General features: G+C 44.8%; 1 protein-coding gene across 1 annotated transcript in view; it reads left to right on the top strand.

Moving 5' to 3' along the window:
• eps15l1a (epidermal growth factor receptor pathway substrate 15-like 1a) overlaps positions 1 to 13,160 on the top strand; it is a 495,582-nt gene that overhangs the window by 46,478 nt on the left and 435,944 nt on the right. The window lies entirely within an intron of this gene.

Genomic DNA, 13,160 nt, shown 5'->3' with positions numbered 1-13,160 from the left:
CAGGATTCAGCTGCACAAGGCAGGATCAAGGCCGAGGTCTCTGAGCTTCTTGTTGAGCCTGGATGGAACTATGGTGCTGAATGCTGAACTGTAGTCCAAGAACAGCATTCTCACATAAGCATCCTTCTTCTGACAATATGTAGAGCAGTGGCTATTGTGTCATTTGCTGATCAGTTGTGTTGGTGAATTGTAGGGGGTCCAGTGAGGGTGGTAGCAAGCTGCAGGTGTAATCCTTGACCAGCCTCTCAAAGTATTTACTTATTATTGAGGGGAGTGCGACAGGATGCCAGTCGTTCAGACATGTTACCTTGGTCTTTTTTGGTACAGGGACAATGGTGGATAATTTGAAGCAGGATGGCACTCTACACTGGGAGAAGGAGAGATTAAAAGTGTCAGTAAACACACCTGCCAGTTGTGTTGTGCACATCCTGAGTACTCGCCCTTGGATGCCGTTTGGTCCTGCAGCCTTGTGACTGTCCACTCTTTGGAAACACTTGCGTATCTCAGCCTCAGAGATGACCAAGTTGCAGGTTGTAGCGGTGGCTTAGAGTTAGCCACATCGAATTGAGCATAAAAGTGATTAAGCTCATCTGGGAAAGAGGCCGCGATGTTGGTGGCACCACAACATTTGGCTTTGAAGTCTGCGATGGTATGCAGCTCTTGCCACAAGTCACGTGTGCTGTTCATTATGAATCTTGATTCACTCTTCTCCCTGTATTGCTGTTTTGCAGCCTTGATAGCTTTGCGCAGATCATAGCTGCTTTTCTTGAGCTCTAGTTGATCACCAGCAATGTAAGCTCAGTGTCGCGCTGTAAGTGCTGCTTGCACGGAACTATTGACCCAGGGTTTCTGGTTCGAGAAGACCCTGACTGAATTCTGGGGGACAACATCGTTGATGCACTTCCGGATGAAGCATGTGACTCCATCAGTGAACTCGGACATCATCATCGTGGAAGACATTCGAGTTGTTGTCATCGAAGCAGTCCTGCAGTATGGAGGCTGATTTGTCGGACCAACAGTGGATGGTTTTAACTATGGCCGTCTTTTGTTACAGCTTCTACCTGTATGTTGGCAAAAGCAGGATTGAAGAGTGATCTGATTTTCCAAAAGCTGAGCAAAGGAGAGCTTTGTAAGCATTATGGAAGGGGGTGTAACAGTGGTCAAGTATCTTATCTCCATGAGTATCTTATCCGCTTGCGGCGGAATGTACACCGCTGTGATGATAATAGCTGTGAACTCCCTAGGCAGCCAGTAGAGTCTGCACAGCAGCACCAGGTATTCCAGGTCTGGGGAACAAAGGGATTTGAGTGTAATCTCATTCTGGGGTTCACACTGGAGGGGGGTGTGGGGGGAACTAAGTAGACAAGTATCCTGGCACAAAGCAAAAGTGTAAATTTTTGTAAGCTTCAAGAGAAGAAATACTGGTACTGGAGGCAGATTCCTCCTTCCTGAAAGGTTTGTGCCCCTGTCTTTTGGGAAAGTAGCTATGAAAGTCCCAAACCCCTTATTCAAAAACACTTTCCAGCTGGCATACCATTAACCTTTTTGAACTGTTGCTGTACAGCAGAAAAATGTGGAAACCTTCATTTTAGTCTTTCCCTGGATTTGCTGTCCAATTATGAAAGGAATTGATTGTTTGACCTAAGATGAATGATTTAGTTACAGAATAGAAGCGGTGTTAATTATGGTCAGAGACAATATGTACGTGTGGTGAACTATGTGCCTGTCTGGGCACGCCCCCTGCTGAATGCTCCTGTGGCTCCTCCCACAGGCCCCTGTATAAAGGCGATCTGAGGCCTGACGCTTGGCCTCAGTCTCCAGGACATAGTATGATGGACACTCACTCCTGGTTCCTTCTTCCAGTCAATAAAAGCCGATATCTCGCCTTGTCAGGACGGTAGAAGTGCGGTTTGCACTCAGCGCAAATTTGGCAGTCCCTGGTCATCGTCCTGATGTCCTCCAGGGAGTACGGCAGGTTCCGGGCTTTCACAAAATGGTAAAATCGGGTGACCCCCGGATGGCAAAGTTGTGCATGAAGGGTGTACAGCTGGTCGAGCTGTGTGCTAGCACATGTTCCCCGGGATAGGGCATCAGGAGGCTCATTGAGTCTGCCAGGCCAGTACAGGATATCATAGGTGTAGGTGGAGAGTTCTATTCTCCATCGCAAAATCTTAGCATTTTTGATTTTGCCCCGCTGTTGGTTGCTGAACAGGAACGCAACCGAGCGCTGGTCGGTCAGCAAGGTGAACCTTTTGCCAGCAAGATAGTGCCTCCAGTGCCTAACAGCCTCCACTATGGCCTGGGCTTCTTTCTCCACCGCTGAGTGCCGAATTTCGGAGCCTTGGAGGGTGCGAGAAAAGAATGCTACTGGTCTGCTTTCCTGATTGAGGGTAGCAGCCAGAGCAAAATCGGAGGCGTCACACTCGACTTGGAAGGGAGCGGTCTCGTCCACCGCATGCATCGTAGCTTTGGCAATGTCCTCTTTAATGCAGCTGAAGGCCGCGCGGGCCTCAGCAGAGAGGGGAAACGAGGTAGACTTGACCAGGGGGCGAGCCTTGTCTGCGTAATGGGGGACCCATTGGGCGTAATAGGAAAAAAATCCCAGGCACCGTCTGAGGGCCTTGAGAGTGGTGGGAAGAGGGAGTTCTAACAGGGAGCGCATACGTTCGGGATCAGGGCCAATAACCCCGTTTTCCACGAGATAACCAAGTATAGCAAGGCGGGTGGTTCCAAACACACACTTGTCCCTGTTATAAGTAAGGTTCAGAGCTGCGGCCACTTGGAGAAATCGTTGGAGGTTGGCGTCGTGATCTGGCCTGTCGTGACCACAGATGGTGATGTTATCCAGATAGGGAAATGTGGCCTGCAGTTGGTACTGGTCCACCATCCGGTCCATTTCCCTCTGGAAGACAGAGACACCATTCATGACACCGAAAGGGACGCGCAAGAAGTGATAGAGCCTGCCGCCCGCCTTGAAGGCGGTGTAGGGGCGGTCCTCTGGGCAGATGGGGAGCTGGTGATAAGCGGATTTCAGATCTATTGTCGAGTACACCTTGTACTGAGCAATCTGGTTGACCATATCCGCGATGCGGGGTAGGGGGTACGCGTCAAGCTGCGTGAACCTATTGATGGTTTGACTATAGTCCACCACCATCCTATTTTTCTGCCCAGTCCGAACAACAACCACCTGGGCCCTCCAAGGGCTTGTGCTTGGCTCAATGATCCCCTCCCTGAGCAGCCGCTGCACCTCCGACTGAATGAAGGCCCTGTCCCCCGCGCTGTACCGCCTGCTTTTAGTTGCCACAGGTTTACAGTCAGGGGTCAGGTTGGCGAACAGCGGTGGGGGAGGGACCTTGAGAGTGGAGAGGCTGCAAGTGGTGTCGGTAGCGCAGCTGTCGGCATGGTTCTGGATGGGATGTGTGTGCCCGTGTGTGTGTGTGGTCAGTAGCGGGGTATGTGAAGAAGTCCCACAAAACTGAGGATTCCTGACAGTGAGTGGTGGGAGGGGCCCATCATACACCATAGTCACACTTTCGAGATGGCTCTGGAAGTCCAGCCCCAATAGCACAGGTGCGCACAGATTAGGCATGACCAGCAGCTCAAAGCGGTGTTAATTATGGTCAGAGACAATATGTATGATATTAGCATTCTGTTATATTAATATTCTATGTTTTGTGCAGATTAAAGAAAATAAAGTGACTAAAGACCAGCCTTTGCAGATTTCAAGAGTGATGAAACTTTTACTTCATAAATGTTATAAATGCTAGTGCCTCAATTTGATTGCATATGATATCTGATATTAGCAAATTGAAAGTTTATGTGACATTTTTTTCTGCAACATTTTGCATCTTGCTGTATTGTACATTATGTTAAAGTTCTGTGTGACTTTTGTTAAAAATAATCTGGAAATGTGGCCTTGTTTTATCAGACTCAGCAAAAATTATTCAAAGATTGCTTCTGTTGTTTTGATCTAGGTCTGTAGATGATTACTTCATACTTATCTGCTTGTTTGGTACTTTTGGATTCTGTTTTCACTTTTGCACAGCAGTTTGCAGAGTAAGAGTTCTTTCAGTAGAAATTTAGCCAGCTGATGTGACACAAAGGGTCTTTTACTGTTTTATTTTATTGATGTGGTCAGTGAGAAGTTTTCCATGTTGGTTTACAGTTTAGATTTGCTAAGATACTATGAATATATTTACAAGTCCGTGTGGACTGGCAGTACCAAGGACCGGTGCAAGATTAAATTTTATTTAGCCTGCTACATTAACCACTGGGGAGGTTTTAATCTAATTTGGCAGGGGTATGGGAAGCATAGTTACAGGTATACAGGTGCTTACAGCTTTTAGGAAATGCATCGTTAAACAGAAGACTGGTGGCTGAAAGCCATTTGCTTAAAATCATTGAAAAAATTCAAAGCATGAGAAGTGTCACGAACATAGGTGGGAAGAGATTGAACAAGGGGGGGATAAGACAGTGTCAAGGTATGCAGAAATGAGTTCGGTGGGGCAGGAGCAAGGTGAGACAATAGGTCTACATGGACAGGCAGGTTTGTGGATCTTGGGTAGGAGATAGAAACAGGAAGTGCGGGGTGTGGGAACTATGAGTTTGTTGGCAGTGGATGAGAGATCCAGTGGATGCTTTGAATTTTTTCAACGATTTTAAGTTCCCTGGCCCCCACCGCCTTATTTTCAACATGGACGTCCAGTCCCTATATACCTCCATCCCCCACCCGGACGGTCTCGAAGCTCTTCGCTTCTTTTTGGATTCCAGACCTAACCAATTCCCCTCTACCACCACTCTCCTCCGTCTAGCTGAATTTGTTCTTACTCTCAATAATTTCTCCTTTGGCTCCTCTCACTTCCTCCAAACCAAGGGTGTAGCCATGGGCACCCGTATGGGTCCCAGTTATGCCTGCCTTTTTGTTGGCTTTGTGGAACAGTCCATGTTCCAAGTCTATACAGGTATCCGTCCCACCCTTTTCCTTCTCTACATCGACGACTGCATTGGCGCTGTCTCCTGCATGCATGCTGAGCTTGTTGATTTCATTAACTTTGCCTCCAACTTTCACCCTGCCCTCAAATTTACCTGGTCCATTTCCGACACCTCCCTTCCCTTTCTTGATCTTTCTGTCTCCATCTCTGGAGACGGCTTATCTACTGATATCTGCTATAAGCCTACAGAATCTCACAGTATTCCTCTTCCCACCCTGTCTCTTGCAAAATTGCTATCCCTTTCTCACAATTCCTCTGTCTCCGCCGCATCTGCTCTCAGGATGAGGCTTTTCATTCCAGGACGAAGGAGATGTCTTCCTTTTTCAATCAAAGGGGCTTCCCTTCTTCCACCATCAACTCTGCTCTCAAACGCATCTCTCCCATTTCCCGCACATCTGCCCTCACCCCATCCGCCCACCACCCCAGTCGGGATAGGGTTCCCCTTGTGCTCACCTACCACCCTACTAGCCTCCAGGTCCTACGTATAATTCTCCGTAACTTCCCCCACCTCCAACGGGACCCTACTACCAAGCACATCTTTCCCTCCCCCCACTTTCTGCTTTCCGCAGGAATCGCTCCCTATGCGACTCCCTTGTCTACTAGTTCCCCCCATCCCTTCCCACCGATCTCCCTCCTGGCACTTATTCTTGTAAGTGCTACACCTGCCCTTACACTTCCTCCCTCACCACCATTCAAGGCCCCAGACAGTCCTTCCAGGTGAGGTGACACTTCACCTGTGAGTCGGCTGGTATGGTATACTGCGTCCGGTGCTCCCGGTGTGGCCTTTTATATATCAGTGAGACCCGACGCAGACTGGGAGACTGTTTCGCTGAACACCTACACTCGGTCTGCCAGAGAAATTAGGATCTCCCAGTGGCCACACATTTTAATTCCACATCCCATTCCCATTCTGATATGTCTATCCATGGCCTCCTCTACTGTTAAAATGAATCCGAACTCAGGTTGGAGGAACAACTCCTTATATACCAGCTGGGTAGCCTCCAACCTGATGGCATGAACATTGACTTCTCTAACTTCCATTAATGCCCCTCCTCCCCTTCTTACCCCATCCCTGACATATTTAGTTGTTTGCCTGTTCTCCATCTCCCTCTGGTGCTCCCCCCCACTTCTTTCTTCTGAGGCCTCCCGTCCCATGATCCTTTCCCTTCTCCAGCTCTGTATCACTTTCGCCAATCACCTTTCCAGCTCTTAGCTTCATCCCACCCCCACTGGTCTTCTCCTATCATTTTGTATTTCTCCCCCCCCCCCTCACCACATTCAAATCTCTTAGCATCTCTCCTTAGTTCTGATGAAGAGTCTCGGCCCAAAACGTTGACAGTGCTTCTCCTTATAGATGCTGCCTGGCCTGCTTTGTTCCACCGGCATTTTGTGTGTGTTGTTTGAATTTCCAGCATCTGCAGATTTCCTTGTGTTTGCTCAAGCAATTGCTAATTGCATAGTCCTGCAGTAATTGATATTCTAAGTATTTGGCAGTGACTTGAAATCATAAAAGAGATTTACAGAACAACAATACTTTTGATTGGATCTGGACTGGCTGCTGTGTTAGAGTGTGCTGCCATCTTACCAAAAGGGAGCACAAATTGGAGAAACTGATGTATTCAGAGAAATGGAGGTTGTTGAGGGAGCATTTGGAGTGCTTGGGGTTCTGGGTGGATTTTTCCTATTGTGACAGGTAAAGGATGGTGAGGTAAAGGAGCCATGGTTGATAAGAGGAAGAAAGAAGCTTACTTGAGGTTTAGGAAACAAGGATCTGACAGGGCTGTAGAGAGTTACAAGATAACCAAGAAGAAGTTGAAAAATGGATATAGGAGAACTAGAAAGGCATGAGAAGGCCTTGGCGAGTAAGATTAAGGAAAACCCCAAAGTGTTCTACACCTATGTGGTGGTGGTGTGAATAATATAAAGGGTTAACAGGATGCAGCGCTGGGTTAAGAAGTAGGTGGAATTCTGTTTGGAAATGTGTGAAATAATTCAATTAGAAAGGTTGAATTTTAAGGTAGAATTAGAGGGTTAAAGACAGGATGGAGGAACAGGGACATCTTGGGTGCATGTCTGTAGATCCCTCAAAGTTGATAGGTGGTTATAAAGCTGTGTGGTATGTTAGCCGTCATCAGTAGGAAGATTGAGCTGTGAGATTAATGTTGCAGCTCTATAAAATCCTGGTTAGACTGCACTTGGAAATTGTGTTCAGTTCTAGGTGCCTCATTATAGGTAAGATTTGCAAACTTTAGAGAGGGTGCAAAGGTGATTTACCAGGATGCTACCTGGATTAGAGAGCATGTCTTACAAGGATGAATTGAGTGAGCTAGGGCTTTTCTATTTGGAGCAAAGGAGGATGAGAGGCGACTTGATAGAGGTGTACACAATGATAAGAGGCATCGATCGAGTGGATAGCTAGAGACTTTTTCTCAGGGTGGAAATGGCCAATTTGATGGGGCATATTTTTAAGGTGATTGAAGGGAAGTACAGACTTCCCTTCAATGCAGGTTCTGCATGCACAGATTCAACCAACTGCGGATCGGGAAAGCTTGGATGTTCTCTCTCCAGCACTCGTTGTTTGAGCATTGTTCACTTCGCACCTCGTGTACAGACTTTTTTTCTTGTCATTATTTTCTAAACAACTATTTACATAGCATTTGCATTGTATTAGGTATTATAGGTAATCTGGAGATGATTTAAAGTTCATGATCCCCCCGCTATTCGAAGGTAGAGCGTTCCTTTGAAACGGTTCATAAGCCTGAATGTTGTAAAGCGAGGAAGCAATTACCGTTTATTTATATGGGAAAATTTTGTGAGCGTTCGCAGACCCAAAAAATAACATGCCAAATAACACATAAAACCTAAAATAACAGTAACATATAGTAAAAGCAGGAATGATCTGATAAATACACAGCCTATATAATGCAGGAATACTTTTCTACAATTATTGCAGCACTGTCTACCGCAGCGAAAATCTTACACAAGCACTTTCGGCAGCACTCACAGTAAAAACACACAGCGCAAGCGCTCCCAGCAGAAGCACTCTTTCCAGTAACCTTTAAGCTATGAAGCTACTGAATAACACATGAAAATACACAGCCTATATAGAGTAGAAATAATGTACGCCCAGTGTAGTTTCACTTACCGAAATTGGGAAGACTGAGCACACTGATGATGGTGTGTTAGGCTGAGTCATCGGAGGTTGGGGTGGTGGGAGGTAGAGGAAACTGGGGTGTCATCTCATGGTCATCTGTTTCCATCAGGGCAGGCAGGTCACCTTCTTCTATGTCTACCTGCCTCAATGTCGAAGGTCGAGTTTCGTCGTCTGCTGTGGCTGATGAGGAAGGATTGAAAACCGACAGTATGCTTGACTGCTTAGCCTTGCGTATTTTTCTATCATACAGTTCTTTGTAAGCACTCAAACTGTGCTGCAAATATGCCCTAAGCCTACGTACCCTTTCAAAGTTAAAGTCATACTTCTCTGCAATCATTGCAGTGTTGTCAATCGCAGCGAAAATCTCACGCAATTGCTTCCCATTCAGTTCCTGGACGTCTTCACTTTTGGGCCATTCGCTACTGTTCGGTTTCAATTGTTATCCTTTCCTCTTCATCAGCTCTTCATCTCTCAGTTCTTGGTCATGGGATGCCAAAAACTCTTCAACATCATCTTCGTCAACTTCCACAAACCCTTAGCCAAACTCACTTTGTAAACATGAGGAAATCTGCAGATGCTGGAAATTCAAACAACAACACACACAAAATGCTTGTAGAACACAGCAGGCCAGATGCTGCCAGGCCTACTTTGTTTTACCAGCATTTTGTGTGTGATGTCCTTACTTCGTTCACCACGATCGAAATGCTTAATTATGTCTAGTTTTACGCTGAGTGTAACACCCTTAGCGCTCTTTTAGGCTTTTCCGATACTTCAGAACTCATCTTGCTAACGGATGCACAAAATAAATCGACATAAAGCACAGATGCTCACAGGCACGTGTTTAAGTAATACCGACTAGAATGCAGTTCCGGGGGAGGAGCTTGGCGCATGCTGCCTTTTTTCGTAACAGTGAAAACACCCTCTGTTAGCGAAAACAGGTAACTAATGTAGGTCTTTTGTAACAGCAAGTTGACGTAAAGCGAATGTTTGAAAAGTGGGGGACGACACCTGTATATGGGAGAATGTGCATAGGTTATATGCAAATACTATGCTATTTTATATGAAGGACTTGAGCATCTGTGTTTTTTGGTGTCTGCGGGGGGTCCCGGAACCAATCCCGTGCAGATAAGGAGGGCCAACTGTATAGGGAGGATGTCAGAGTTAAGTTTTTTTTTACAGGGAATGATGGGTGTATGGAAAGCCCTGCCGAGGGTGACATTGAAGAAATGGTTGTGAATTGGAAGGGGGGAGGAATTTTGGAAAAGTACAATTATAAGAAAAAATTGTGAACCTTTGCAATTACCTGGTTTTCTCATAAAATTTGGTCCGATCTTCATAGAAGTCACAATAATAGTCACACACAATCTGCTTAAACTAATAACGTACAGGTTTCCACTGCTATTCGAAGGTAGAGCATTCCTATGAAATGGTTTGTAAGCCGGAATGTCATAAAAGTGAAAAAGCAATTACCATTTATTTCTTTCTTTTTAAATCTTTTTATTAATTTTCAAACAGGACATAGAAAAAAATACAGAGAGCTTGAGAGTACATAATTAATAATTACCATTCATTTATATGGGAAAAAATTTGTGAGTGTTCGCAGACCCAAAAAATAACCTACCGAATCATGCCAAATAACACATAAAAGCTAAAATAACAGTAACATATAGTAAAAGCAGGAATGATCTGATAAATACACAGCCTATATAAAGTAGGAATACTTTCCTACAATTATTGCAGCACTGTCTACCACTTAAAAAAAAATCTCATGCAAGCGCACTTGGCAGCACTCGCGGCAAAAACACTCGGCGCAAGTGCTCTTGGTAGGAACACACAGCGCAAGCACTCTCGGCAGAAACACTCTTTTCAGTAACCTTTAAGCTATGATTGTGCCAAATCATACCAAATAACACATAAAAATACACAGCCTATATAAAGTAGAAATAATGTATGTCCAATGTAGTTTCACTTACCGGAATCGGGAAGACAGTGAGCACACTGATGATGGTGTGTTAGGCTGAGTCGTTGGAGGTTGGGGTGGTGGGAGACGAGGGTGTCATCTCATTGTTGTCTGTTTCCATCAGGGCGGGCATGTCACCTTCTTCTATGTCTGCCTGCCTCGATGTCGAAGGTCGAGGTTCGTCGTCTGCTATGGCTGATGTGGAAGGCTTGAAAAACAACAGTATGCTTGACTGCTTAGCCTCGCACATTTTTCTATCATACAGTTCTTTGTAAGCACTCAAACCATCTTGCAAATATGTCCTAAACCTACGTACCCTTTCAAAATTAAAGTGGTACTTTTCTGCAATCATTGCAGTGCTGTCAATCGCAGCGAAAATCTCACGCAGTGGCTTCATGTTCAGTTCCCGGACGACTTCACTTTTGGGCCGTTCACTACTGTGTTCGATTTCAATTGTTATCCTTTCCTCTTCATCAGCTCTTCATCTGTCAGTTCTTGGTCACGGGATGCCAAAAACTCTTCAACATAATCTTCGTCAACTTCCACAAACCCAGCCTCACTATGTCCTTACTCACTAAACTCACTATGTCCTTACTCCATTCCCCACGATCGCAACGCTTTATTATGTCTAGTTTTACGCTAAGTGTAACACTCTTATGTGCTCTTTTAGGCTTTTCCGATACCTTAGAACTCATCTTGCTAAAGGATGCACAAAATAAATTGACATAAAGCACAGATGCTCACAATCATGTGTTTAAGCAATGCCGGCTAGAATGCAGTTCTGGGGGAGGAGTTTGGCTGCTTGGCACATGCACTGCCTTTTCTTGTAACAGTGAAAACAGGTAACTAATGTAGGTCTTTCGTAACAGCAAGGTGTCGTAAAGCGAATGTTCGAGAAATGGGGGACACCTGTACTAACAATTGTACTTTTAATCTCTTCATTGTACACATTGCTTAAACATTCACAGTCCAGGCTGGAAAAAGTATGTGAGCCCTCATATTTAATTACTGATAGAACTTCCTTCAGCAGCAATAATGTCCATCAGACATTTCCAGTAGCTGCTGATCAGACTTGCACAACAGTGAGGAGGAATTTTAGACTATTTCTACATACAAAACTGTTTCAGTTCACCAATATTTCTGGGATACCTTGCATGAAAGGCCCTATTCAGGTCATGCTACAGTATTTCAATTAGATTAAGATCTGAACTCTAACTTGGCCATTCCAAAACACAATTTTTTCTCTTTTTAAACCATTCTGTTGCTACAATTGATACAATTTGGAATTCATTGTTCCCTCAACCATTACAAGCTGTTCAGGCCCTGAGGCAGCAAAGCAGCACAAACCATGATGCTTCCACCAAGCTTCACAGTTGGGATGAAGTTTTGGTGTTGCCCTTTTTCCTCCAAACAACGCAGTGTGCATTTCTGCCAGAAAGTTCAACTTTTGTCTCATCTGTCCACAGAACATTATCCCAGAAGCATTGTGGAACATCCAGTCGTCTTCTGCAAACCTGAGACATGCAACAATATTTTTGTTTGGAGAGTTGTGGTTTCCTCTGTGGTGTCTTCCATGAACACCATTCTCGATCAGTGTTTTTCTTACAGTGGATACATGAATGGAGACTTCAGCAGACTGTAGAGACTTTTGCAGGTCTTTTGCTGTTACCCTTGGATACTTTTTCACCACCTTCAGCACTGCATGTTGATCTTTACAGGATGCCCACTCCTAGGGAGAGCAGCAACAGTATTGATTTTCCTCCCTTGAAAACTATTTCTTTTACTGTGAACTGATATACACTCAGGTCTTTAGAAATATTTTTGTAGCCTTTTCCAGCTTCTTGCATCTCTACAATTCTAACATCTTCTGGAAGTTGTTTTGATCGAGGCATGGTGCACATAAGCGGAGCTTTCTTAAGAAGAGCAGGCTTTGTCAGTAACTTGACTTTGTGTGTCTTGTTTATAGGGCACGGTACCGTTATAACTCACAGTCCAATCTCATCTCATTGATTGGAACACTTGACTCCAAATAGCTTTTGTAGAAGGCATTATCCCAGAGGTTCACATTTTTTGGATTGTATTTTTTGACTGTGATTATATTGATGAGAAGTAGAACTGTGTTATTAGTTTAGGCAGATTGTGTTTGTCTATGTTTGTGACTTAGATGAAGATCAGACCACCAGGTAATTGCAAGGGTTCAAACTTTTTCTGGCAACTATAAAATCAGGATGATTTAATTTGGGTGCATAGGTTTAGGATGAGAGGGGAAAGATTTAAAAGGGACCTGAAATCCAACCTTTTCCATGCAGAGGGTGGTAATCATATAGAATGTAATTGGCCACATGAAAGTGAAGGCAGAACTGGAAACTGGTAAAGCAGATGCAGTGAAGTTGTTGAGTTTTTCAAAAAGGCATCAATCAGACAGGAACTCAAGAAGAGCAGGTGAGCTGCACAAAAACTATCACCCCGCAGCATTCACATCTACTGTGATGAAGTGTTTTGAGAGGTGGGTCATGGCCGGAATTAACTTTTGCCTGAGCAAGGACTTGGACCCGCTGTAATTTGCCTACTGCCACAACAGGTCTACAGCGGATGCGATTTCAAGACTCTCTACTCTGTCTTGGACCACCTGGACAATGACATTAGCTATGCCTGCACATGTAAAGTGCTGTTCATTGATTATAGCTCAGCATTCAACATCATTGTCCCTTTAGTATTAATCAACATGATTCAAAACCTGGGCCTCTGTACCTCCCTCTGAAACTGAATCCTTCACTTCCTCATCGGGAGACCACAGTTAGTGTGGAATATAACATCCCCTCCTTGCTGATATTCAACACAGGAACACTTCAGGAATGCATGCTTAGCCCACTGTTCTTCACTCATGATTGTGGCTAAGTACAGGTCAAACACCAGCTGTAAATTCAATGATGACAACTGTTGTCGGCAGGATCTCAGATTCTGACGAGGAAACTTACAAGAATGAGATAGATCAGCTGGTGCCACAATGCCCACCTTGCAATGAACGTTACTAAGACCCAGATATTGATTGTGG

The sequence above is a fragment of the Hypanus sabinus genome, chromosome 16 (assembly GCF_030144855.1).
Source record: "Hypanus sabinus isolate sHypSab1 chromosome 16, sHypSab1.hap1, whole genome shotgun sequence".
Classification (NCBI taxonomy): Eukaryota; Metazoa; Chordata; class Chondrichthyes; order Myliobatiformes; family Dasyatidae; genus Hypanus; species Hypanus sabinus.
The sequence above is the reverse complement of the archived record's forward strand: the minus strand, read 5'-3'. Positions and strand labels throughout refer to the sequence as shown.